The sequence below is a fragment of the Ochlerotatus camptorhynchus genome, unplaced genomic scaffold (genome assembly GCF_037179485.1).
Source record: "Ochlerotatus camptorhynchus isolate MF236.1 unplaced genomic scaffold, CSIRO-AGI_Acam_v1.1 ptg000228l, whole genome shotgun sequence".
Classification (NCBI taxonomy): Eukaryota; Metazoa; Arthropoda; class Insecta; order Diptera; family Culicidae; genus Ochlerotatus; species Ochlerotatus camptorhynchus.
Window position 1 is genome coordinate 1,910,720 of NW_027040718.1, and position 26,874 is coordinate 1,937,593.

Below are 26,874 nucleotides of genomic sequence, written 5' to 3' on the forward strand. Positions count from 1 at the left end.
TCAGCAAACAAACGAAGTTTTGCTTATCGCAACTAATTGATTGTGTGAGTTTTTACCAATATTGAGGGTGTAACAATAATAATGATCAAAACTTAGGTGTATTCTTATTTTAGTAGTTTTAAATGTCAATAATAATCTTAATATATTACAAGAGGCCGCAGCCAAAACATAATAACAAAAGGAGTTTTCATCGTGTATTTGGAAGAATCAACGCAACAGACAATATCAGTGCTAACATTTGAAAACGGCATAAAAGCCATTTGTAAACAAATGGTTTGTGGGCCCTTTACTCACTACTTGAAGTACACCCACGCGACACAACAGCAACATCGGGTAGGGGAAATTTTCCCCTTCCTGACGATGCTGTTGGTTTGCGTGGGTGTTCTTCGGGTAGCGAGTAAAGGGCCCACAAACCATTTGTTTACAAATGGCTTTTGCGCCGTTTTCAAATGTTAGCACTGATATAATAACATTTAAATACAACTATAAACGTAATTACGTTCAACATCGACAAAGTGTGTTCACCTTGTTAATCAGCTACACTCAGTCACTATGCATATGTATAAACAACACAGGTTGGAACGAAAGAGCAGACGGAATCCTTCACATCACGCACACAAGCAGGCATGGGATATTCTTGTTTTGACTGGTTTGTTGACAGTTTTGCTTTACCGGATTTTGACAGAGGCATATCTCTCCAAAATGGATTACCGGGAAAAAACTGCCACCGTGATTTTATCATGTGAGGGGCCTATTATCTTCGCTGTATGAACTAGAAATACTCAGAGGGAGAGATAGGCGAAAAAAACAAAATACGATTGAGAAGCACACAAAACATAAAGGTGATTGAATTTCTCAAGTTTATTCTAGTAAGAATAAGAAATCATCGGAAAAATGCTAATTGGAATGTTCGATTGGCTCAGATTTTTACAGTTCATTTGGCTCAAAACATTCTCTCCGCCCATCTCTCCCTCTGAGTATTTCTAGTATGAACATGGAAATGTTAGGGGAGAACACTGTACAATGAGCTAATGGTGAATCTTCATACACGCTGGTTTTGTTTCCTTGGATTATTTTGCAGAGATTTGGACTGCACTAATAAAAAAATATCATAAACGAACGATAACCCAAATGATAGAACTATTACACAAATGATTTGAATGATACCCCGAACACGTCGTTTAGCAAAATATCCATACAAAATTTATAAGGGTGCCGAGGGTATGACAGTAAATTGTACTGAGATCTCAGTATTGATTGGGATTCAGGGTATCATTGAATGAGACTTAAGCGCTGGCCAGACTGAGCAGTTATAACATGTTATAAGGCTATCTTGATGTAATTTTGCTTGTCTATAATAACATGTTCTCTGTAGTCTGAACAAGTAAACGCTGGCCAGATTTATAAAATGTTATAAGCCTATTTGCATGACAAATTTTTGCTGACCCTTTACACGCAAACCAAAGTACGCCCACGCAAACCAATACCACTTTCGGAAAGGTTATAGTTGCCACAATCCGATGATGTTGTTGGTTTGCGGGGGCGTACTTTGGTTTGGGTGTAAAGGGCCTTAGAAAGTTTGTTTACCAATGCTTTTGTGCCGTTATCAAATGTTATGCCTGATATGGGTGTTACAATAATTATCGACATGAAAAATATAATCTAGATTTACATGTTCTTCTCGTATGTTTTACTTAGAAATTTAACAACATCACTTTTAATATATGTTCACAATAATCCAGGCCTCCACTGTTCGGTAATTTTTGAACTACACACTCAATCTATCTCGGTAAAATCTCCAACAACTGATTACCTCGGCATTTAATTTTGCTGATCTCTCTTCCTGCGCACAAAAGTGGTGGGGATAACCTTGGGATAACCAGCCTTTGTGCCGTATCGAAGCTTCTCGAGATTATCGTCAGCGATCAAATTTTACGCGCTACAAAAAACCACATTTCGTCAGATCAATATGGATTTATTCCCGGTAGGTCTGTTGCTACTAACTTGCTGGATCTTATTACTACCTGTTTGTCGGCTATGGAAGATAAAGCGCAGGTTGACGTAATCTATACGGACTTAAAGGTGGCTTTTGACGAGGGGGACGACTCTATCTACGATGCAGGAAAGATTGTGTTTTGCTGTGGCTAGCTGCGCGCACGCTGAGTAGATAGAAAGCAGATTGACGACGATTCTGAAGATTTCCTGCAAAAAAATGAAGCGCGATGCAAGTAGATGTCAGGAATGAAAGAAGATTTTTCGAAGATTGATTCGCTAGTGGGAGATTTGTTGAGCATCTAGACTTGAGATTTAGATGTGTCGCCTCCCTAGGCTTTTGACAAAATTAATTATAAAGTGTTGCTCTGCAATCTATCGCGGTTGGGGGCCGCAAATCGATTGGTGTCGTGGTTGTCATCAGGCATGGAAAATCATTTGCATTCATTTCATACATTCATTTACATTCATTTGCCTTTAACTTTTTTTATCAACAACATTCCGCAAAATGATGTATAGAATTTTAGTAGGTTTTGTTATTAGCTACAACTTTTGTTCATAACTCAAATCTGTATCTCTTATGCATCACGAAGTAGAGCGGGCAGAACTTGTTACTGTTTTTGAGTGATTGTAAAATACATTCACTGGAAAACAGTAGTGGCTTCTGTTCGCTCTGGTTCGTCATGCATAAGAGATACGAATTTAACTTGCAAACAAAAGTTGTTGCTAATAACACAACCTACATAAGTTCTATATACCATTTCGCGGAATGCTGTTCAAGAAAAAAGTTAGAGGCAAATGAATGTAAATGAATGCACGAAATGAATGCAAATGATTTTCCATGCCTGGTTGTCATCGTTCTTGACTGGCAGAACACGGATCTTATGTTTCATCACCATTTCCCAGCACGTCCAGTGTCCCGCAAGGAAGTAATTTGGGACCGTTATTGTTTGTGTTATTCTTCAATGACGCTGCATGTCACAAGTGCAAGCTCGTATATGCTGATGATCTTAAAATCTATGTGGTGGTACGCTGCATCGAAGACTGTTTTCACCTGCAAATGATAAAAAAAAACTGTTGAAATTCTAAATTAAAATAAATTACATTCCATTTTAACCTGGGTGCTCCAGCTAATACAGTAACTTAGCAGTCCTAATTGTTATGATATATACATCTAACTGCTTTTAAATTGTTCCTGCCTTGGCAATTCAGTATTTTAAACTGGTTTTATATACCTGCATGTCAGTATAACAATTTACATCTTAAAACTAAGAACTAAAATTTAATATTATTTAAGTATAAAGTAAGTTAGTTTCCACCGGTTGGTAGTACCAACAATCAATACGAAACTATAGATTTGAAATTGGCCCACTACTTGACTAGCCTATTAGTCCCAAGCAAATAGATTCCCTAATAAACAAATACCATTAACGAACTGTATCCCGGATATCCCGGAACTATCCCACAAATGGTTTGGATGATACCCCGAACACGTCGTTAAGCTCTCTTTTATGGTTATTTTTATTAGGGTTAACGTATCCCATTCTAGACGAAATTCTAGTACTACACAATGTTTGTTTTGATTTGCTTTGAAAGTTTGACAGATAAAATGAGGGGTTCGTGGATTTTGCTATGTTTCGAGGGGTGTTTCGATTTGCTTGGGACTGGAGATAGTACCAGAGCTGAGCCAAAAAGTTGAGCACGTTTCTTCGGGACCTTCTGGTCTTAGAGTTTCCTCTGTGGTAGCAACTTCAAAATCATCTTCAGAATTTTGTTCTGAATCCTTTGAAGTGCTTTTTTCCTGGTAGTGCAACAACTAGACCATATTGACACAGCATAAAGCATGGCCGGTCTAAAAACTTGTTTAAATATTGGAAGTTTATTCTTAAGGCAAAGTTTGGATTTTCTGTTTATAAGAGGATAGAAACATTTTATATATTTGTTACATTTGGCTTGAATGCCCTCAATGTGATCTTTAAAAGTAAATTTAGTTAAAATATACATTTCACTGATATTATCACCATCACGAATAGTGAAGCGCAAACCATATCAATAATTCAGTGCCAACATTTCAAAGGGGCGTAATTGCTTTTGTAAACAATGACTTTAGCCGTCAATTTCTCGTGAATGATATCTTACCTCTCCAAAATTACAATGCTAGCTGGTAGAGGAAACATTCCTCTACCTGGTGGTGTTATTATTTTTCATGAGTGAGCTTTTATTTGCGAGAAATCTATGGCTAAAGCCATTGTTTACAAATGCAATTACGCCCCTTTGAAATGTTGGCACTGAATTTATGATTCAACTAATAGCTTTCAACTGATCTAGATCAATACTGACACATCGGATGACTTTTGTAAGAGATGCGAGGCGTAACTGGTATACGTGAATGCAATATTGTATGGAGAAGCTTTAGTGGCAAAGTAGAAGCTTTGCCACTTGCATACAACCTGCTAATAGTAGGGTCGGGTGGGGCAAGAGTTCCACCCTTTAAAATTAAGAAAATAAACATGTTTTCAATGCTTATTCACTCATTTAACTATGAATGGTGTTCCTATGCAGCATTATAGAAAGTTCTGTCCAAAATGAAGTATTACAAAAATTGCAAAAAATGATTTTGTACTGATGTGTCAAAATCGAAATTACTTATAATAATTAGACATCATAAAATAAGGATTGTAGAATTTCCAAATATTGTTTCCTACAATTCCAGCATTGTGGTATCACTAATCATGATTAATTGGAACATCAATAACACAGAATAGATAAATATTTCCTATAATTGGTCAAACATAATTTTCTTAAAAATGAACAAGAGTGCCACCCCTATATTTATGAATAAAATTATACAAAAATGTAAAAGAAATTGCTTCATTGCCCATTTAAGTCTTCGGTGAGCTTGTTTTCACCAAATTTGAGAAAACTAGCTACATAAAATATCATCAACAAAAGTTTTCATTTGATTTCATTGGTAAACATAGTTCATTTGTTATCTATTGAATAATATTGTAAAATTCAATAGTAAAATTGAGTAAACAATAACAGCTGTTGCTAGCATGATTAATAATCAAAAGGCTATGTTTAAAAACAAGCATTAATCGATTTCACTCAATTTAAGACACATGGCCCTTTTGCCCCATTGCAGTTTCAAAAAAAGATTTGAGATGACATTTTGAAAAAATCGTAAACAACTTTAAACGAGATATAATTTGCATTGCATTGCTGATGTATGAAGGCAATAATATGAAGTTGCAATACGGTGTAGAAACTCCTATAAATATCCACTACTTGGCATATATAGAACGTACAATTGTTAAGGTGGCACTCTTGCCCCACCCTACCCTATTTGAATGTGTACTATACCAATATTGGCAATAGGGCGATAGGGAGGTACTGAGTTCATGTTTCCCACCTGGAAGTGGCGTGTGGAACATCACCTAGCGAAGCTAAAGTTTACAGACACACTGGTGAGAGCTCCTGATCAGTGGCCCCATCAAATTTTTGGTCAAGTGCTAATCCAATATATTTCACTTGACTTGACCAAGAAATTGGAACTACGTTCATAGTGACTATGTGACTACTACTAGGTTTCGAAAAGGAAGCTCTAGGCTTATGTTGAAATATCATAAGTTGAGTTTTGGAAGCGTTGGGAGAAATCTCCCATTTTTGTAAATAAGAAGAAAAAATATCTAAACTTTTCTGCAGTCTGCTGCAAATAACACGAAGACTTCTTCCTTTAGCGGAAATGCCTGTGTCATCAGCGAACAACCCTGAGACAAATCAGGGAGGTCCGAAGTGAAAATGTTATACAATATAGGCCCAAGAATACTACACTGCTCGTACGGATTTGGAATTTTGATAATTTACCTGCAGAGTTGTGTCAGTTAAATAATTTTGAACTAATTTTATAATATAGAGTGGAAAATTAAACTTTTTCAATTTGGCAATCAAACCTTCATGCCAAACACTGCCGAATGCCTTTTCTATGTCTAGAAGAGCAACTCCAGTTGAGCAGCCTTCAGATTTGTTTGAGCGAATTAAATTTGTAACTCTTAAGAGTTCATGAGTAGTTGAATGCCCATGGCGAAATCCAAACTACTCATCTGCAAAAACTCAGTTCGTTTTTATGTGAAGCATCATTCTATTCAAAATTATGTTTTCAAAAATTTTACTTATTGAAGAAAGCAAACTTATTGGACGGTAGCTAGAAGCATCAACTGGATTTTTATCCGGCTTCAAAATTGGAACAAGTTTTGCATTTTTCCTTTTATTAGGAAAGTATGCCAAATGGAAACATCTGTTAAATAATTTTATCAAGAAATACAAGGTACTCTCTGGGAGTTTTTTGATGAAGATATAGAAAATTCCATCATCACCTGGAGCTTTCATATTATGAAACTTTTGAGTTATAGATCTTACTTCGTCCAAATTAGCCCCCCAGGAATCATCAAAAATATTTTCTCGAGAGAAAATATTCAGATAATCCCGAGCAACCTGATTCTCTAGTCCTGTTGATATTAAGACCCAAACTGAAATTATGGGAACTCTCGAATTGTCTAGCAAGTTTTTGAGCTTTTTCCAAGTTTGTGATCAAAATTTTACCACCTTCTTTAAGCATTTGATTCGGATTTGGAACTCGCGTCTAATTTAGAAGCATTATTTAAAAAAAGTTTTGTTCCTCAGGGCAGATATCGCTTTTTAATGTGTTTATGAACATCCCGCTATATCACTTTCATAGCAGGATCGCGTGTTCTTTGATATTGCTTCCTACGAACATTTTTCAGACGGATCAAGAGCTGAAGATCATCGTCTATTATAATTGAATCGAATTTAACCTCGCATGTTGGTACTTGCTTCAACTATAGTTTTTCCAAGAGAATGGAGTGGTTTAGCGAGAAAATTTTAGAAATTGTTGTTAAAGGCCAGCTGTTGGAGTATTTAAATAGTAATAGTTTGCTGATACCAGAACAATCGGGATATCGGGAAGGTCATTCTTGTGAAACCGCGTTGAATTTGGTATTAACGAAGTGGAAAAATAACTTGGAGTGTAAAGATACGATTGTTGCTGTTTTTTGGATCTTAAACGCGCTTTTGAAACAATTTCTAGGCCCTTATTGTTAAGATCAATCAAGCGCTTTGGAATTACGAGTACTGCATATCAATGGTTTGAAAGCTATTTGTCTGACAGAACTCAACGGACTGTTTTTAATGATTCTGTTTCCAGTCCCGTGGGGAATAACCTTGGAGTGCCCCAGGGAAGTGTATTGGGGCCCCTGTTATTTATTATGTATATTAATGACTTGCGACGTGTTTTACGATTTTGCGACATTAATCTTTTTGCAGATGATACTGTGTTATTCATTGCAGCATTGCATGCCGTTTTACACTTGAATGAAGATTTGCGTTCTCTAAGTAGATGGTTGAAGTGTAAGCAGTTAAAATTGAATACAAGTAAAACTAAATTTATGGTGGTTTCGCGGAATCGAGTATATGAGAACGTCTCTGTTGTAATTGATGATGAGACAATTGATCGCGTTCGGGAGATTAAATATCTTGGCGTGATTATTGATAACACACTTAAGTTCAACTCTCACATTGACAATGCCATCAAGAAAATTGCCAAGAAGTATGGAATTCTATGTCGACTGAAAAACGATTTAACTATTGCCAGTAAAATACAGCTATACAAATCAATCATCTCTCCTCATCTTGACTTTTGCTCTTCCATTTTATTTCTGGCCAATGCAACACAAATATCGAGATTACAGCGCTTGCAGAATAAAATAATGCGTTTGATTTTGAGATGTAATAGATTCACTTCCTCAACTTTGATGCTAGACGCCTTACAATGGTTGTCGGTGAAGCAAAGAATTGTATATTTGACTATGGTGTTCATTTTTAAAGTAGTTAACGGTTTGCTGCCTCGATATTTGTGTGATCGAATTGAAAGAGGAAGTGACTTTCATAGATATAATACTAGAAACGCGGTTGAAATAAGAACACCACATTTCTTGACTTGTGCTTCACAAAATTCATTATATTATAAAGGAATAAATGTTTTCAATTCGATGCCTAGACATATCAAACGTTTAGCAACACTTACAGAATTTAAAAGACACTGCATTTCACACGTTAAAACTGTCTTTTGAACAGTTATCCAGTGTTTTTTTTTATGAATTGACAAATTATGTATCTTGACGAAGTTATCTCTAACGGATTATTTTATATGGATAGCTGTCATAACGACTTTTTAATAATTATTGTAGCACTGCAAAAACTATTTCTGTTCGCCACGAGGGTGGATTTTTAATATTTGATTTAATAGTAGATTCATTTAAAAAAAAGTAGTCTACAAAGGTTTGAGCCTCACGCGCGTATTACGGATATAGAGGACTGAATTTAACATTTGATAAAAAAAAAATGCAATTTTGAAGCTTATTTGAAATATACCTTGAGTTAGTAGTAAGTTTTCTGACAAATGTTCGTGAGCATTCCTGACATTGCTGAAAATTATGATAGCATCAGATTGCGGGGTTGCTAGTGTAATAGGATGCTTTGTTGATTGTTCATTAACTCTTGATTGCTTGTAATACTTATGAATATTTTAGGTGGACAAAAAGGCGAACTAAGAGCTTTTCCACATTTATATCGCTGTGAAGCAACTGTAAACTCTAGAGGGAATTTATATCTGTAACTGAAACCAGTTCGATTTTGTTTGCGAACCTGGTTAAAATGTCATATATAATTATCTTAAAGATAAATCGTCCAGCTCAAACCTTTGTAGGGGTAAGAGGTGGGACCATCATCATTTCATCATTTCAAACGTTAAAGTGATCCGATGCCAGCGCTGCGGCGAGTAGTTCGCGGAACTGATAATATTCAAATCAACCGTTAAATGCGTGAACGAAGATACACATTGAAGTGTTACGTCTGTTTGTCTGTGGTATAAGCATACAGTGGTCACTTACATCAGTAAAGATGGTATCATTTCTTGATCGTGGATTATCATCAGCTCTACAAATAACACGATCAAGAATGTTCGAGCTTATAGGCCTGGTTGGAAAGGTGTTCATACATACAAAGCCGAATGATTCCAAAAGTGATTTGTACCTCACGACCACATTGTTATTTTGATAATTAAGAGAGTGCCTTCCTTCAAATAACAACTGAAGCGCGGTAAAAATCGGTAGAACTGTTTCAAACACACAGTTGGTACTTGAGCGGGTCGGTTTTCATCTCTTTTGCCAGTGGTGCCGGGGGGGGGGGGGGACACCCCTCACCATCCCTCTCCAAAGGGGGAGTTTGGAAAAAAGAGATGAAAAAACCGATTTGTACCTTCCTTAAAAAGTTGTTCCAGCTCGCTATTCTAATATCTATATGCAATCTTCACACTGCAGTACTCTAACGGAACTATCAACTCTATGCTTTCATCTACTCCATCTATCGTATAAAAATTACCACTACAGTCTGTTATTTGAAATTAGCATCTTCAACTATGTAAATTCTTCGAGATAACTACCATCCGTCGTCTGGCTCGCCGTGGCGGTGTCTGACGTATCTCCGGTCTGATTTACGAGGTGTGCTGAAGGTGTTCCTGAAAAATGAGATCCGTGATGCTGTCACCTACACTAAACAGCGATGAGTAAATTTGCCTCATGTGTTCCAGGTTTTTGCAGGATTTTCAGGGAAAAATTCCCGAATTTGAGAAGTAAAGATTGGATTCACTCAGTCTATTGGTACTACTCCGAGACTGAATAAAATTTTCGTCAATTTCCTCATTTTCTGGCAGATTTTTTAGGGAAACCATGAGACAAATTTACTCATCACTGAGTTCCTGCACTTTTGGCGATTATGAGTGAACTAAGCTCAAATTTGGGTCGTTCTCATTCGCCGTATACGCAAAAGGAAATGAGCCAGTGTCGCTACTTGATAGCAAACTACTCATAATGGGAGGAGTCTTTGTAGCCCTTATACCACTTGGTTGCACATCATTCTGCTTTAACCTGAAACACCTAACAAGCAACAATTGACTGGTCGTGGCAAAGGAGGAAAAGGTCTGGTAAAGGAGGCGTCAAGCGTCATCGCAAAGTTCTTCGAGATAACCGCCATCTGTCGTCTGGCTCGCCGTGGTGGTGTCAAACGTATCTCCGGTCTGATCTACGAGGTGTGCTGAAGGTGTTCCTGGAAAATGAGGTCCGTGATGCTGTCACCTACACTAAACACGCCAAGCGTAAGTGGCCATGGATGTCCTCTTCAATAAAACGGCCCTTTTCAGGGCCAACAAGCTTACATCAGTAAAGAGTTGGAATAGAATTTATCTGTGCTTGTTTGTCCATATTCAGAACCACAAGCCCCCAACGACCACACAAAATGCTCTCCAGAGTTGTAATCTTGTAACCAAACTTGGAAGCAGGGGTGCAAGTGATTTTGATTGATTCTTTTTATCAACTTTCTCTTTGAAAAAGATTACTACAAATTTGGTACGCCTACAATTCAAAAACGGAAAGAGTTGAGATAATAGATAAATGATCAATTTAAAGAACTGCTCTTCACATTTATTTCGTCCACTAGCGGTCCTACGTCAAGCTTCCGTGTGTGCCCCTAGGAACAGACCCTTCTACTTTTTTTTACATTCAATGCAATAAACAACATCACTTTGATTATCCGACATTCTTGAAGATGAGTACTGTAAACAAATCATAAACATTTTTTTTAATGGAATCCACTCCAACGATAAAACTACAATAGGCTATAAACGTACATATACACTCTATCTAAAGTAAAATGCACTGGCACAATACACTGAAAAAGTAATAACCAAAAGCAAAGCTTTTCTAATTCAACAATCGACTGTGGAAGAGTATTCGTAACTACGGCAGGCGTACAACAAATGGTGGTGTGTTCCCGAGCAAAGTACAGCATCAAAATGACAGCAAATTGAAATCAAGTTTTGATATCAACATCAAACTGAAATCATAATTTGATTTCAGTTTACGCAATTGACAAATTTGATACCTTATTTTGTTTTCATTTTGCTGTACATTTGCTCTCCAGAAATATGTTGTTGCGGGTTTGTTTTCATTGCTTCAGCATAGCATCAAATTGAATACTTGTTTTGCTATCAACAGGAAAAATGGATATCAAATTTGGTTTTCAGTTTGCTCTCACTGATAGCAGAAATAGTTTTCAATGTGATGTCACAGGAAGATTTTTTGCTCTCAATTTTGATATTTTAACCGTTAAAACGACCAAAACAACAGCAACCTGAGTAATCATTATCAGTGAAATTTCAATTTGATCTCAAACTTTGCTCTGGTTAGATCCGACTATTTTTGACTAATAAGAATCCCACAATAATTGTTTTGTTCTCGAGGAGCTTGGGAGTAAACCCACGATCTTCTACTCAGTAAGCAAAAGCGGCAGCCGCCAAGCTAGCCGAGCTCCTAAATTTAAATTCCAGTCCTGTTTAAAATAAAATTAAACAAACAAAAAACAAAACAAAAAACGGAGTCGAAGAATGATCCAATTTATTCCAGCCATGTGTGATAAAAAACACTAATGCCCTTTAAGGGGGCCACTTCTGAGGACGGTTGATAGTCGTGGAGATTAATTCGCACTCGCTGACACAAAACTATTCAAAACTAATATTTTTAACTTGTTACAGTTAAAAAATATGCGGAAACAGATAAAATCAGCGCCAACGAAAACAAAACCCCAACATCATCACCGCGTAAATAAGCTGAAATTAAAATTATCACTCGTGATGCCACAAATTTCTGGTCCGGGAGAAAAAAAAAACAAACAACGCAGATAGCGCCAAATCTTCTGATGCTTGCAATTTTGCAAACATGATGAATCCTGGCCTACATATAGCTAAAATTAACGCAAAACTGCCTCCCCCAGATTCAGGTCTGAGTTTTCAACCTTCAAATATTAGCAGTTGAAATTCCCAAGTTTGAGGGGCTATCCACAAACCATGTGGTCAGTTTTTAATAGATTTCAGACCTCTCTCCTCCTACGGGGACATTAATTCATACACATTTATAAGAATTTATAACTCTTGTTGGCCGCCTCATAATTGGATCTGGCCTACACATTCATTGTCTAAGAAGGAAATTTTCAACAAAATCGATTGATTCTCCCTTAGAACAACCGACAATCATGATAAATAACATGTTTTCACTCCAGCATGTTTTACTGTGAGCACGATCCATTTATACTCCTACGCAGCACATACCGCCGAAATGCATTACACCAATTCATTGAGGCAACCCACTCGTTGCACCTGCTTTCATTATTTCCCACTCATATAAATTCCCTTATTGTGCATCCCACATGAACTTTTCCGCCCCTGCGCGCGCGAAGTTGTCCTGCCTTCACTCCATCACACCGCGATTCCACCTCATCCTCCGAAGCGACGTGTTGTTTGTGCTCATGTTCTTAACTGTCGCCAGAGGTTCATTCATTTCGCTTGTTCTCGCATTCTCTCACTCGCAAAGGCCGTTGTTCGAAGGAAGCATCTCACTGACGTCACGCCGTGGCATTCCATGTACCTACCTTCATATCTACATGGAGGAGCCAAGACCTACGTGAGAATGTGTGCGATTTTCGGGAAAAGCTTTTCCGATCGATAACTGATGTGGTCTCTCGCGAGGCTCTCGGTCTGCTGCTGCTGGTCACAGTCTGATTTTCACCGTTGGAAAAGTCGGTCGGATTTTCCGTTCTATCATACAGCCGTGCTCCGGGGGTCCTTGGTCCTCCAGGTTTTGAACTAGGCTTCTTCCGAAGGTGGAAGCTTGACAAGTGCCAGTTTTAATCATTTCTTTTGAGTTACGGAAGGTGATAAATTGATTTTCGGTTGTAATTGGCGGGGGTTTGAAGAGTTTTCAAGTCCGTGTGAGCAATGTGAGAACGATAAAGTGCAGGAGCTTGCCGTCAGCCATTACAATTTTCCAGAGTACGAATCGAGTGTGGAAATTTTTTCAATCCGTTGTTCGAGGCCACATCCGAAGAGAAGGTGCGGGAGCACACGGTGAGAGTTTTCCACGAGCAAGTTGTGGAAGGGGGCGCATTGTAAATTAAAAAAGGGGTCATCACGAGGTCGTAGCAGGCGGACTTTTAATCAGCAGCCTTCTTAGACCCGCAGAAGAAGCTTCACAGTGGCAAAAATAGCCTGCTTTGATTCTTACCGAAGGAAGTGATTATGTAACACATTTAGGATACATATTCATACCTAGCTTCGAAAGCAAACTTAGCGATTGAGTGATGTTCGGGAGAGTTGCACGGGAAAGTTGAAAGTAAAAAAAAACCCGAGACTGTGTGGGTTAAGCGTGTGCACCATTTTCATTCATATCGAACGTTTTCGGAAAACCGTGTGTCTTGGTGGAATATGTGTCCCAGCGTTTACGAGCGTGAGTAGACCGACAACAGCATCTGTGGTGAGAGTTTAATTGGTGGAAAGTTGTAATTCAGAAGCGACTTGGCTGCCTCAAAAGCTAGAGAGAGAACGAACCTCCATGGTACAGGGAGGATCGTTGAATCGATGTTGTTTGGAATTCACTTGGCCGGAGCAATCTGAGGCTGCATCTCGGTGAAGGCGCACATGTGCGGGCTACGTTTTAGAACAAGAAACTCTCCGTCTCAGAAGACATCCTTACGCTGGGGTGACAGCTGCTCTCTCTGAACAGTTGACCGCCACGGTTCTACAGCACACATCAGTGGATCCCATCACAGAGATCGCCTCCATCTTCGTCACTTCATCCATCCCGATCGCAGCAGTCTAACATCGAAGTGTGAACTATAGAGACTAATACGTAATAGTGTAGCCATTTCGTCGAACCAGCCACAAGGTCGAAAATACACAACTAACAAGAATCTGAAGCAACAAAAAATGGTCGCTATCAAAGTGTTGAATCCTAGTTCTAAGTGTAACGTTTTACGCGTAAAATATCTGTGATGTGTTAAAAGTCTACAAATCAATGTTCTAAGATTTCAAAACAAGTGTCGAAAGCGGAAGAAAAGCTTGTCATTTACAAAGTCAATAAATTATAAAATACTAGCACACGAGTGAGTGCAAAAGGAAGAGCTATATAGAGTAGTCTTCCCAGTCGCCATTCAACATCTACACCGAATCACTCACGTGAGCCAGTAATTGGAGAGGTCCTTGTGCACCGTCTTTTCGAAGGTGAGTTACCAACACTATTGTGCGGGCAGGAGGGCTTCCATCTGATAAGCCACCCTCTGACGTAAGGGAATTCTTGTGTATTCGTTTTTTTCTTTCGTTGTTTGCTGGGGATAGTTACATAACCTTACTTTGTGCTGGGTTCACGAGCCACGGTACCGAATGAGAAAACAACGGCGTCAGGTGATTTGAGAACGACGACGACGATGATGATGATGATGATGATGATAAATCTCTTCCCGATGAAATTTGATACATGTGGGTAATGCGTGAAATTAGTACATTAATTATTCAATAGATGAAGCGTGTCAGTATAACGGGAAGATCATAGCCCGTATTGATTCCGCTAAATAACGGTGAAATCGAACGGATTCTGAATTAATAATTAAATAATGTGCGGCATAGAATTCCGGGTACATGTGCGTTTCAATCATTTTGAAATCAATGGGGTCTTTGAGTTCATTGATTTGTTCACAGATTTAATAGTCATAAATTTATAAAAAAATATGAAAAGTACAGTGTGGTTAAAAATTATTCTAGGAAAAAGTTCATAACTTTGACTTTGACATAACTGATTTTGGTCAATTGATGTGTCCATTGTGTCAATTATGCTGAGTTTCATGGAATTTGGAGGGCAGTCTCAAGTATGCACCTTTAGAATTGATGAAACGATCCATAAAATATTGAAAAACGTTCCATTAAAAACATCCAAATGTTCCATAAAACATCGGAAAAAATCCTTTAAAAAGTGTGGATGATCCATAAAAAATATCAATATTATCAATATTTTATGTGAAATTTAGCAACACAATTGTAAAAATGTATCACTTAGTTTCTAAAGAATGAGCATTGAACTTTTACGAATTACCCATAAACATATTGCAATTGATCCATAAAACAATCAGCAATGATCCTTAAACTAAAGAAAGTAATCCATAAAAAATCAAGTTTGCGCTCTTAAAAATATAGGCATGATCCATAAATTAGACGTATATTATTCATGTTTAGGACACAATTTTTTTGATCCATAAACCTTGAAAAATTGCTCCATTTCATGTCTACTTAGATTTACTGTCCTGCCCGTGTATTTTAGGTAGAGGTGCGAAACGACGGGCAAACGTCTAGAATTAGCTTCCAAAAGAAGATTCTATAATAATATTCTTAAGAAGCTTCCTATGGAAGCTTCATTTAGAAACTTCTTTGAAAAGCTTATTCTAGACGCTCGCCCATCGTTCCGCTCTTCTGACATAAAAAAAAAACACACACACGCACACGCACTTGTAAGACAGCACCTGAGTAGCTACGCAGTAATGTAGCAATTTTCCAAGGTTTATTGATCAAATTAAAAAAAGGGTTCAAAACAAGAAAAACATATGTATATCCTATAGACTATCATTGGAACACAGCATAATAGGAACGTCTACCAATAACTAGAACACCTACCAAAACGTGAATAATGTACGTCTAATTTATGGATCATACTTACTTACCAATCAGGCTAAGGCCTTGTTGTCCTCTGCTGTCCGAAGAAGTCGTCTCCACTCTACTCGATCCATGGCCACAGTTCGCCAGCCTTGTAGCCTGCGAAGAGTCCGCAGGTCACCTTCTACTTGGTCCTGCACGCCTCTTCTTCTTGTTCCTGTTAGGGCGCTTTCGAGAACCATTTTCACTGGGTCGTCGTGCGGCATTCTTACGACGTGCCCAGCCCACCGTAGTCGCCCAATTTTTGCGATGTGGACGATGGATGGTTCTCCCAGCAGCTGGTGCAATTCGTGGTTCATTCGCCTCCTCCACGTTCCGTCATCCATCTGCACTCCACCGTAGATGGTACGCAACACCTTCCGTTCGAAAACACCAAGGGCGCGTTGGTCCTCCACGAGCATAGTCCAGGTCTCGTGGCCGTAAAGGACCACCGGTCTAATCAGCGTCTTGTAGACAGTCAACTTCGTGCGGCGGCGAATTTTATTCGACCGGAGCGTCCTCCGGAGTCCAAAGTAGGCACGATTCCCTGCCATAATGCGTCTTTGAATTTCTCTGCTGGTATCATTTTCGGCGGTCACCAGTGAGCCCAAATACACGAACTCATCGACCACCTCGAATTCGTCACCGTCAATCTGAACTCGGGGTGGGAGGCTAACATTGTCTTCCCTAGAACCTCTTCCTTTAATGTATTTTGTCTTTGATGCGTTGATGGCAAGTCTAATCCGTCTAGCTTCAGCCTTCAGTCTGATGTACGTTTCCGCCATCATCTCAAAGTTCCGTGCCATAATGTCAATGTCATCGGTGAAACCAAGGAGCTGGATGGACTTCCTGAATATCGTGCCACTCGTGTCTATCCCAGCTCTTCTGATCACACCTTCTAACGCGATGTTGAACATCAGACACGAAAGTCCATCACCCTGCCGTAACCCCCTTCGAGATTCAAAGGGACTCGAGAGTGTCTCCGATACTCGAACAACGCACATCACTCGATCCATCGTCGCCTTGACCAATCGCGTTAGTTTATCCGGAAATCCGTACTCGTGTATAGTCTGCCATAGCTGATCTCGATCGATTGTGTCGTATGCGGATTTTAAATCGATGAACAAATGATGTGTGGGCACGTTGTATTCGCGGCATTTCTGCAGAACCTGCCGAATCGCGAAAATTTGGTCCGTGGTAGCGGGGGCACCCATGAATCCCGCCTGGTATTGCCCCACGATCTCTCTTGCATATGGTGACAGACGGCGGCATAGAATTTGGGAGAGTACCTTGTAGGCGGCGCTCAGCAGTCCAACTTGTCGCCCTTTTTGTAGATTGGGCATACGACACCTTCCATCCACTCCTCCGGTAATATCTCCTCCTCCCACATCTTGGCAATTACCCAGTGCAGCGCTCTAGCCAGTGCTTCACCACCGTATTTTAATAGCTCACTTGGTAGTTGATCTACACCAGTTGCTTTGTTGTTCTTCAGCCGACCGATCTCCTCCTCACCTTCTTGAAGATCAGGGGCCGGTAGCCTGTCGTCTTCTGTGCGTGCTCCAAGGTCTGTTGCCGTGCCACCTTCGTTTTCTGCTGCTTCACCGTTGAGGTGCTCGTCATAGTACTGCTTCCACCTCTCAATCACCTCACACTCGTTCGTGAGAAGGTTAGCGTCCAAGTCCTTGCACATATCGGCTTGCGGCACGTAGCCTTTGCGTGAACTATTTAGCTTCTCGCAGAACTTCCGTGTGTCGTTTACGCGGTATAGATTTTCCATCGTCTCGCGATTTCGGTATTCCTGCTGACGCTTCTTCCTTCGGAAAACCGAGTTTTGTCTGTTCCGCGCTTGTCCTTATCGTTCCACATTCAATCTCATGTGGTGTTGCAGCATTCTCGCCCGTGCTACATTCTTCTCCTCTACTAACAGTTTGCATTCGCCGTCAAACCAGTCCTTTCTTCGGTCCGGGATTGCAGCACCTAGTGCCGCTGCAGCACCTAGTGCCGCTGCAGCAGTACTACCTATGGCTGAACGGATGTCCCTCCAGGCATCTTCAAGAGAAGCTGCGCCAAGCTGCTCTTCCGTGGGCAGTGCAACTTCCAGCTGCTGCGCGTAGTCCTGGGCAACTCCGGCGTCCCGTAGTTGCTCAATTTTGGGTCGCGGCGTTCGACTTCGACGTGTATTATGCACCGTCGAGAGTTTTGAGCGCATGCATACTGCAACTAGGTAGTGGTCCGAATCTATGTTCGCACTGCGGTACGTGCGGACGTTGATAATGTCGGAGAAGAATTTCCCGTCGATTAGAACGTGATCGATTTGGTTTTCTGTGTGTTGGTCGGGTGATCTCCAGGTGGCTTTGTGGATATCCTTGCGGGGGAAAAAGGTACTTCGAACTACCATACCCCGGGAGGCTACAAAGTTCACGCATCGTTGGCCGTTGTCGTTCGATTTAACTAATTTAAAATCTAAACCAATCTTAATGCTTATAATAAAACCTATTTCAGCTTCAAGCTGTCCAAAACGAGACTGCTCTGAGGAAGTTGATTTCATACCGACAAATTTAAAGGATTCATTTTTACCTATTATGTACATTTGTTAATTGGATGGGGATTGTTAGAATTTTGAGAAATGCAAAATTTAAAATCTCAAAGCTAAGCTGAAATTAAAATTATTAGTACTGCTTGTTGTTTATTAATTTATTTGATAAGGCTCAACCGAATTAACTTTACAGAGCCGAGGATTCTTGTTCACTATACAATACATCTTAAAACTATAGTAAAAAGGTACAACACAATAAACATTTTATCTTCCGCTATCCAATAAGCCTCCTCCACCAGAACGGGAGCCGCTTCCAGTGCTTTCATTGTATGGCATATTCGCCAACGAGGGTCAGAGCGCTTCCATTGCAGCAATGGACGCAAAACGTGGTCATCTCTCACACACTCATCACGAAACAGTTGCTTTCCAAAGTCAACGACGCATCGACTGAAAGAACTGCTGATGAAGAACAATGAGGAGGACCAAAAAATGGTTGACACACATTGAGAGTGGTCTGCTTCTGTCGACAGCCGAGTGAACACTCTATTAGTACTGCTATTATTTTGAACAATTTTACCAGGTGTCTCACTTTGGTGCAGGTGCTTCCAAAAATTTTATGTTTTGCAATCGTAAAATTGAACATATTTGTAGTTCTCTGGCAAACGTTTCAGCTCAATTGATCATAAGTTAACAAAGTTACATCATGTCAAAATTGATCATTTTGTATGTAAATCGGCATGCGCTGCTAATTTATCGAACACAACTGTACCTCAGCGAAATTTTTCACTCCTACGTGCAATATTTCAAATGTTACAGTGATTTGAAGGTGTCCGGATTAATGTGTATACGGTCCTTAGTTTTGGACAGGCCTGCTGTATTAGTTTTAGAAACACATTTTCCAATAACCAATTTTTGGTGTGTACATTCTTTACCTGTATAGTGTAGTGAATCACATTTTGAGCTCAAGTTTCTCGCCAGTAAGGAAAAGTATATCTGATTTACGATGTCATGTGAATATAAGAATAATTTGTAAATTGCCCTTTATTGTTGTGCGGGAAAGCGAAATCCTTGTCAACTAAAAAAGAAAGCTGTCAACTCAATCTTCCGCTCATCTCTAATTTAGCGAATCGTGATAAACATCTCATGCTACAATTTGCCACCCACATTGAGGCGCGCATTAGCAGACCAAAGAAAAAAAAGGTCATCCAGCAAACATTTTCGTGCAGCTAAATTGACTCCCACACTCTCCCATACTTTGGTGCTTCCCTCCAATATGCTTTCATGTGAGTGAACATGACCATGCACTGTTTCATGCAGTTGCAACAAAATACTGCATTTGTATGGAGGCAAAGCAAATGAGAGCTTGTAATGCCAAGGAATCAAGTGCTTTTATCCTTGGGTTAATTAATATGAGCTCAGGATGTCTTAAAATGGCCGTGAAGATGCAAAGAGAAAGTCGACGAAGAGAATCTGCTAATATTACTTATGCCGGTAAGCTCCACTTCGGATTACCTTTAATACCGTCCCTGTTTGGATGATCTGCAAAATATTTGCTTAAAGTCCCATTGATTAAATCTGATGTCGACATCAACACAGCCGGACATTCTTCATCGGGATTTAATCCGAGGATAATACCAACCGGTTTAAAATTGGCTCACTACTTGACTGCCTATTGGTCCCAAGCAAATCGATTAACGTACCCCATTCCAGCCGAAGTTCTAGTTCTACACTATGTTTATTTTGATTCGCTATGAAAGTTTGGCAGATAAAATGAGGGGTTCGTGGATTTTCCTATTTTTCGAGGGGTGCATCGATTAGCTTGGGACCGAAGATAATACCAGAGCTGAGCCAAAAAGTTGAGCACGTTTCTTCGGGACTTTTTGGTCTTAGAGCTACCTCTATGATAATACCGGTTGGAGCTTACCACCATTAGAACCTAATGCATTGTTGAGCTGGAGTTGAGGGCCGACATCAAGTCCCAGTAGGGAAGTAAGAAAAGTCAAAGAAGAATAAGATTCTTTTGAAAAAAGACTAAAATCATGATTTCTCGCATCACAATGTATTCATACGCAACTTATCAGTGCCATCAAGCAGGTTAGACAATAGAAATTTTCACGTTCGGTTGTATTGGTGAGATATGTGAGAGCGTGTTAGTGAAAATCCGAGGAAAATACATAACAAATCGCTGGCAAATTAATTTTGACAAATCTAACAATACATTTTTTAGATTAGCTACACGGTAAGAAAAAAGTACCCAACGGCCAGTTCACTTTTACCTACTTTTGACTAGTTTGTCTCCTTTTTTCCTTCTAATGTTGTCAAAAACGGAGGAGCAAAACCACCCAACAGGAGTAGTAAAGTGTGGGAACCCAACGTTGAGTATAATCATATTTACCTACTGTTGGGTACAACTAACTTACTTTTGGTTAGAAAAGAACTTAATTTTGGTAACTTTTTTCTAACCGTGCAGAGGAAAATAATAAACAACTTTACACGGTGTTGAACACAATATAGTGTGCGTGCGTTAAACGTAACTTATATCCACAGGAGTGGAACTTCAAATCAGAAAGTGGCTCCACTGGTCATTTGCGAACACTAGCGCACCTAGCGGTAGAAGGCATCTTCGGCCTGCAGTTAAGATAGGCAGCATGCTATGATAGTGTGAGTGCACATAGAAAGCCTATGTGGAACGCTACCACATCACATCGCTCGTTGAGCAGAAAAACGAGCACTTTTTGATTCACCGATTTGTTTGCACTTCCCCTTCTGTTCTGTGTTATATCTCTAGATTTGGCTATCATGGTACTGGAATGATGCAATGTGCGTGAGTTTTTCTCACTAGGCTTTGCACTGATGCACTAAATTATGTCTGTGAGCGTATTAATAAAATTCAGGGATAGGTACTGGCATTCGGGGTACGTAATTTCACTCGAGCTAATGACTTTCGGGATAATGGTAATCGAGGTAATGTCCTAAGACCAAATAGATTTGTGGAGACATATACAACTGATTATTTCATAAGTGATGGTTCGAGTGCTTTTTCAAACAGTTTTTCGCCTGTTAAATTGGAAATTGTTTTTTTAATATGTTTGTAAAATATGCAACACATACTACATAAAATCTTTATACGATATCAACGGAAATACCCTAAGCTACAATATGCAACCAATGTTTCTTATTTGAAAAAAGCGCAGCGATTAAATTTACTCTTTATATTATACTATCAAAGCTACTCGCATTATCAAAGATACCCCGTTTTACGGTACCACCATCTTTATACTTACATTCAGGTATGCTTTTAGAAATCAAAGGTGTTTTAGAAAATATCTGTAGAAATATTTTTTTGTAAAATTTTTGAAAACCCTTTATCATTTTTCAACCTGGTTTCCCCCCAAATATCGTGATTTAATGGAAAATCTAAGTTAGCAACCATACACACTATGTTCAAAATGGTGGATCAATCAATTTTTATGAAAATCTGGTTTTTCTTCGTTAAAAGTTTTTCGCTAAATTTGAACAAATTTGGTTAAAATCTGGATTTGCGGCAGAGTTTTAAATTTTGTATGGGAAAATGTATGGGAAACGAAACGAACCTATTCATTTGTTTGCCAAATTTAGGCCTATAGGCGAATCCAATAGAAACTAAGCGATCGTTTCAGCCTCTGGTGGTGAATAAGGGAACCATCAAAAGAGTGATGAGGGCTGAAATTTTCGCCGTGAAGCATACGAAGAGGAAAATGTTGTTACCTTTTCTGATTAATTTATGCATCGCAGGTGCTTGTAATCATCATCCACATGGAATATTTTGTTTTCTGTATCGATTTTTGTTTGGCTAGTGATCCGGCTGGTGCTTCCACATATTTTAAGAAAAGTGAAGATTTTTAAAACTACCCCAGCGGTTATGATCTTCCGGATTTTTAATGTGGTGTTATTTGAGCTGTAAATCCGTTAAAATATGTGAAAAATAATAAAATAAGACCCCTTCCGATATAAATATGCAAGATACGCATAGCAATATGCGTTAATTTGAGATGTAAAAATTATAATTTTGATGTAAACAAACGGTTTGGTTGACGTTTCCTCTCATAATCGCCTAGCGCACTCTACATTGGTGGTGCATAGAAACAGCCTATTGCTCCGCGCATACCTACAGGCGTAGGTACGTGTCAATGGTCTGAAGCAGGCATGTCTAAACGCAACACTACACTGCGTACCTACTACCTTTTTTACACACCACCAAGAGCATTGAGGTGTAGGCTCCGTACCAGTGTTCGATAGAAAACACCAAACGCAGCGAACAGGGCTACCGGTGCCCGTGCATAATTCTCGATGAACATTTCAAATGGTCCTATCTGCTTTGATCGATTCTCTTCATCGACTTTCTCTTCCACTAATAACTCAGCTGCAAAACCTTTCCCTGTTGTATTTGACGTTTTGGACGCTAGATAAGAACTTCATTTATCAAACTATGTGGTAAAATTAGCGCGAAATCTGTTTGCATAGCAGTGGTTATGAAAAGAGAAAGTCGATGAAGAGAATCGATCAAAGCAGATAGGACTATTTGAAATGTTCATCGAGAATTGTTTGCACCGGTGTATGGATCTTCGGCAAGCACCAAAGCCGAGTGTTTCTGACTTCGGGAAACACCGCAGCCGAGTGTTTTCGATTTCGGAAAACACGCTTGCTGCTCGCAGGAATTATCTTTGGCGGGACTTATGAAAGATTATTTTCTTACACAAGGAGCAAATAGACGAGTGGTCAAAGCATTGGTCTCATAACGCTAATGTCCAATGTTCGATTCCGGTCTGTCACCTTTTAATTTTTTTGTCAACATTTTTTCTTAAGGTAAATCTATGAAATTCATTTCGATTTCTTTGGCTAAAAAGGATCTCGCAATCTTATGAATCCTATGAGCTCAAAGGATCATCTACCAGGATTATTAAAAATACGCAAATCACCCACTTCGCAAGAGCGTGTTTCTGTTGCCGTCCACCCACTGGTATTTCTTGGCTTTATGTTAACTAATTGAGCTGATTGTTTTCACACGAGCGCTTTCCAGCGACATTTAAAATTCTCCCTCGAATCGAAATTATAAACAAATTTGTTCAAATTTTGTCCAGTTGTTGGCGGATACAATACGGGGGGGGGGGGGGGGGGGGGGTACGGGGGGGACAGTTATATCGAATTTGTTTTTGATGCAATTCCAACCTGGATCGGGTAACAAGGCTGTCAAACATCACTGTGAACGTTTGTTGCTGTAACCTGGCTTGGATTGAGTTGAGATTCGCACTGACAATAGACCTTTTTGACGTTTAATCGTCTTTCTCTATCTAGCACACATGGATGAATGGACGGTTTGTTTTCCCACTAATCTGTTCCCCTCTTGCTCGCACTCGTTCGATTTCAATGGTGCAGTAGTGTGCGCCGATTAAACGTCAAAAAGCTCTATAAGATCGGGTTCGCACGGGTTGGAACTGGTTCCAACCTGCATAATAATCAAATTCAACATTAGTAATCTAGAATTGGTGACCGGAGAAACTTAACGAAGGGAAATTTGCAAATACGCTAGGAAGAAGGTTGTGTATGGTTCAAGGGGTGAAGAAATCATGTCTTCATAAGGAGCAAGAATCATCAATTGAGGAGAGAGTGTAATAGACAGAAGAAAATAAATCAAGAACAACATGTTAAAAGGGCATATGAGTTTTATGTAAACCTTCTTATGCCATTTTCTCGCCACCCATATGACACCATGGCAAACCATTATCAGGGAAACTTTCCCTTCCCGATGATGTTGTTGGTTTGCGTGGGCGACCCTCGGTTAGCAAGAAAAGGTCCTACACAGATTTGGTTACAAAAAAGCTTATATGTCCTTTTCACAAATGGCTCTTGAAATAATTGTTTGAGTAGTATATATACATCCTTATTCTTGACTTCGTTCGAACCGTATTTTCCATACAAAACAAAAATGTTTTGTAAGGAAAACGCAGTTCGAACGAAAACAAGAATATACACGGAACCGAAAAGTTACCCAAAATTAAGTTCTTTTCACCCATCTCCCATGTTCCGTTCAATAAGCTAATTTTCAGTAAACCGCTTATAGTAGTTTACATTTGACTACGGCAAAAATAATTACTTACTCGTGAGTATTTTCTACCTAAAATTAAGTTCGATTGACTCAAATTTGAGAATATCTCATATACTCACTAGTAGCTTATTGAACGATAGTCATGAGAAAGTCGAATCTCTCGTTCCGTTTTTGACAACAACAAAAAGTGAGAGTGGGATGCAAAACTCAAAATAACCCAAAATTAAGTAAAAAGAACTTAAATTTAGGGTAATTTTTTTCTCTGTGTAGGTTATAATAACACTATTATGAGATGGAGAAGGAGAGATTTATACTTTGTCGACAGTGGTTTGAAGAAGTTAGAAGAAAGAATGACAGAGAATGAAGATGAATGTGTTTAGTTGACAGTTTACGCCGAGTGAAGGTGAAATGATTTCGGTTGATTATTAATATCTGTAGACATTATAGATTCAAACGTCAATTTGTCGAAACTCTCTAAGAGGAAGAAGTGACAATTCGCTTCTTCCTCTTTTATTTCTATCTCTATCTCTATCTTTATCTATCTATATCTCTATCTAACGCTCATGAAATCGGCCAATCAGGAGCTGGTTCACGTTTGACAGAAAAGTGGTTCATTTTCGCCCCCGTATTGTCACCTCTTCTCTTAGGAAATTCTAATAGCGAATTCGTTTATTATCGGGGTTGGAACCAGTTCCAACCCGTGCGAACCCGAACTTTTTGTCAGTGCGAACCTCGACCCGTGCCAGGTTTTAAAAACAAACGATCAAACTGACGTTTGCTAGAAAACAAGCAGACCCAATCTTGATACCCGATCCAGGTTGGAACTGAATAATAAACGAATTCGCTATAAGCTTTCCCACACAAACATACACCATCATCAGGTAGGGTAAAGTTTACCCAACATTATGGTGGTGTTAGTTTGTAAGGGTGAGCTAAGAGTTTGACCAAAATTTCGAATGAACCTCTTTGTTCACATTAGTAGGTACGGCTATTTGAATTTTTTTTCTTGAAATATAATCCTTTTCCATCTGTCCTTCTCCACTATAAACATAAGCCATAAAAGGCTAGGACAAGAGTTAGTGTTCATAATGTCCCAACCGTCAGTGGAAAATGATGCATTACACAACCTTTCTAGTCTAAATGCTCCAACGACCCACCAATCAAAAAATTACCAAAAAAATATATATATATATATATGGACGTACGGTACAGATATCAATCATACAAGGTCTGGAACAACAGCCAGCTTGCTGGTGTTAGAAGCAAAAATGTTGTAAACATTGCTGATCAACCGAATGACGCCGTCACGTCTGCAAAACATTCCATGCTGCGAAAATCAGACGAGACGTCACAGAAAACAGCTGTTTTGTGTAAAAATATAAACATTGTGATGAAATATGAAAACCACTAAACATTTCCACATTTCACTAATACCAATAAGCCGGTTGGGTCAGTCCTTGTATAATTGAGATCGGTGCTGTTCGAGATGTGCACATCCCAACTAACATTTTCAGCTTTGTAAGCCAACTTTTCCAGTGTTGTGCTGTAAAGTAGCTGAAAAGAAGCTGCAGATACAGCTACAAGCAAAAGCTAGCAAAATAGTTTTGGAGAGCGTTTACTCAACTTTCTCACAACAATTATTCAATTTGTCAGTCGCACTGAATAACATCAGCCAATAAACGCTAATGTCACTTCTATACACACACTAATCAACTTTCAACTTGTAGCTGCAAAACAAAGCTAACAAAATGAATATATTACTCATTTGATGGCTTCTAAACAACCAACCACTCTTGCTGAATAACATAAACATCAAAAGTGCATTTTCAACAACTAAACAACCTGTACTCAGCTTATAAACTGTGTTAGAGCAACTTCGGAAGCATTTTCACAGTCAACTAGGTTTATTTTTAAACGTGTGCAGTTTTACAGCTTTTACTCTGCTCTTTAATAACTAGTCGAGAGCAGAGTGCAGTGTGCACTATTATAAAGCCTCTACTCAGCGATTTTGTTGTAGAAGGGAATGATGATTTGTTTACAAAAGTTCAAAGTGTTGACGTAGCACAGTTGGTAGTGTCAAGGTTTGCCAATGAGGTCGTTTCGAGTTCGATTCAGGTTCCGGTGCAGGGTAAATAACTTGGTGATGATTTGTAACTAATTTCGATTAATTTGATCACAGCAAAATAAACTCAATAAATTCCTTCATAAAAAAGCGTAAACAGTATTTAACCAGGCTTCAAGAGAAAGCTGTGTAGTGATTATTGGATAACCGGGATCACACACAACTAAACAGCAGGATAACAGCTGTAAAGAAGCGTTAATGGATATGCAATAAGAGCTTCTCCCTACCGTTCCAACAGCCATAAGTAGCTGACTAAGTTCGCCAGATTTGCTTGTATAGAGGTTGAGTAAAGGTTTCCTCATATCGTATAACGTTTGAATACAGCTTGAGGCTGTATAAATGAAATGAGTAAAGCGTTTACATTGTGAAAATTGTTAGTTGGGATTTCTCGATGAACATTTCAAATGGTCCTATCTGCTTTGATCGATTCTCTTCATCGACTTTCTCTTCCACTAATAACTCAGCTGCAAAACCTTTCCCTGTTGTATTTGACGTTT

At 39.1% G+C, this 26,874-nt stretch overlaps 1 protein-coding gene across 1 annotated transcript in view; it reads left to right on the plus strand.

Annotated features, from left to right (window-relative positions):
* Nucleotides 1-12,697: 12,697 nt before the first annotated feature.
* The window catches only part of ChT (choline transporter), a 123,670-nt gene continuing 109,493 nt past the window's right edge, over nt 12,698-26,874 (plus strand). Inside the window, exon 1 of the mRNA XM_065225345.1 lies at nt 12,698-14,176. The gene's annotated coding sequence lies outside the window, so the exon portion shown is untranslated. The remainder of the gene's footprint in view (nt 14,177-26,874) is intronic.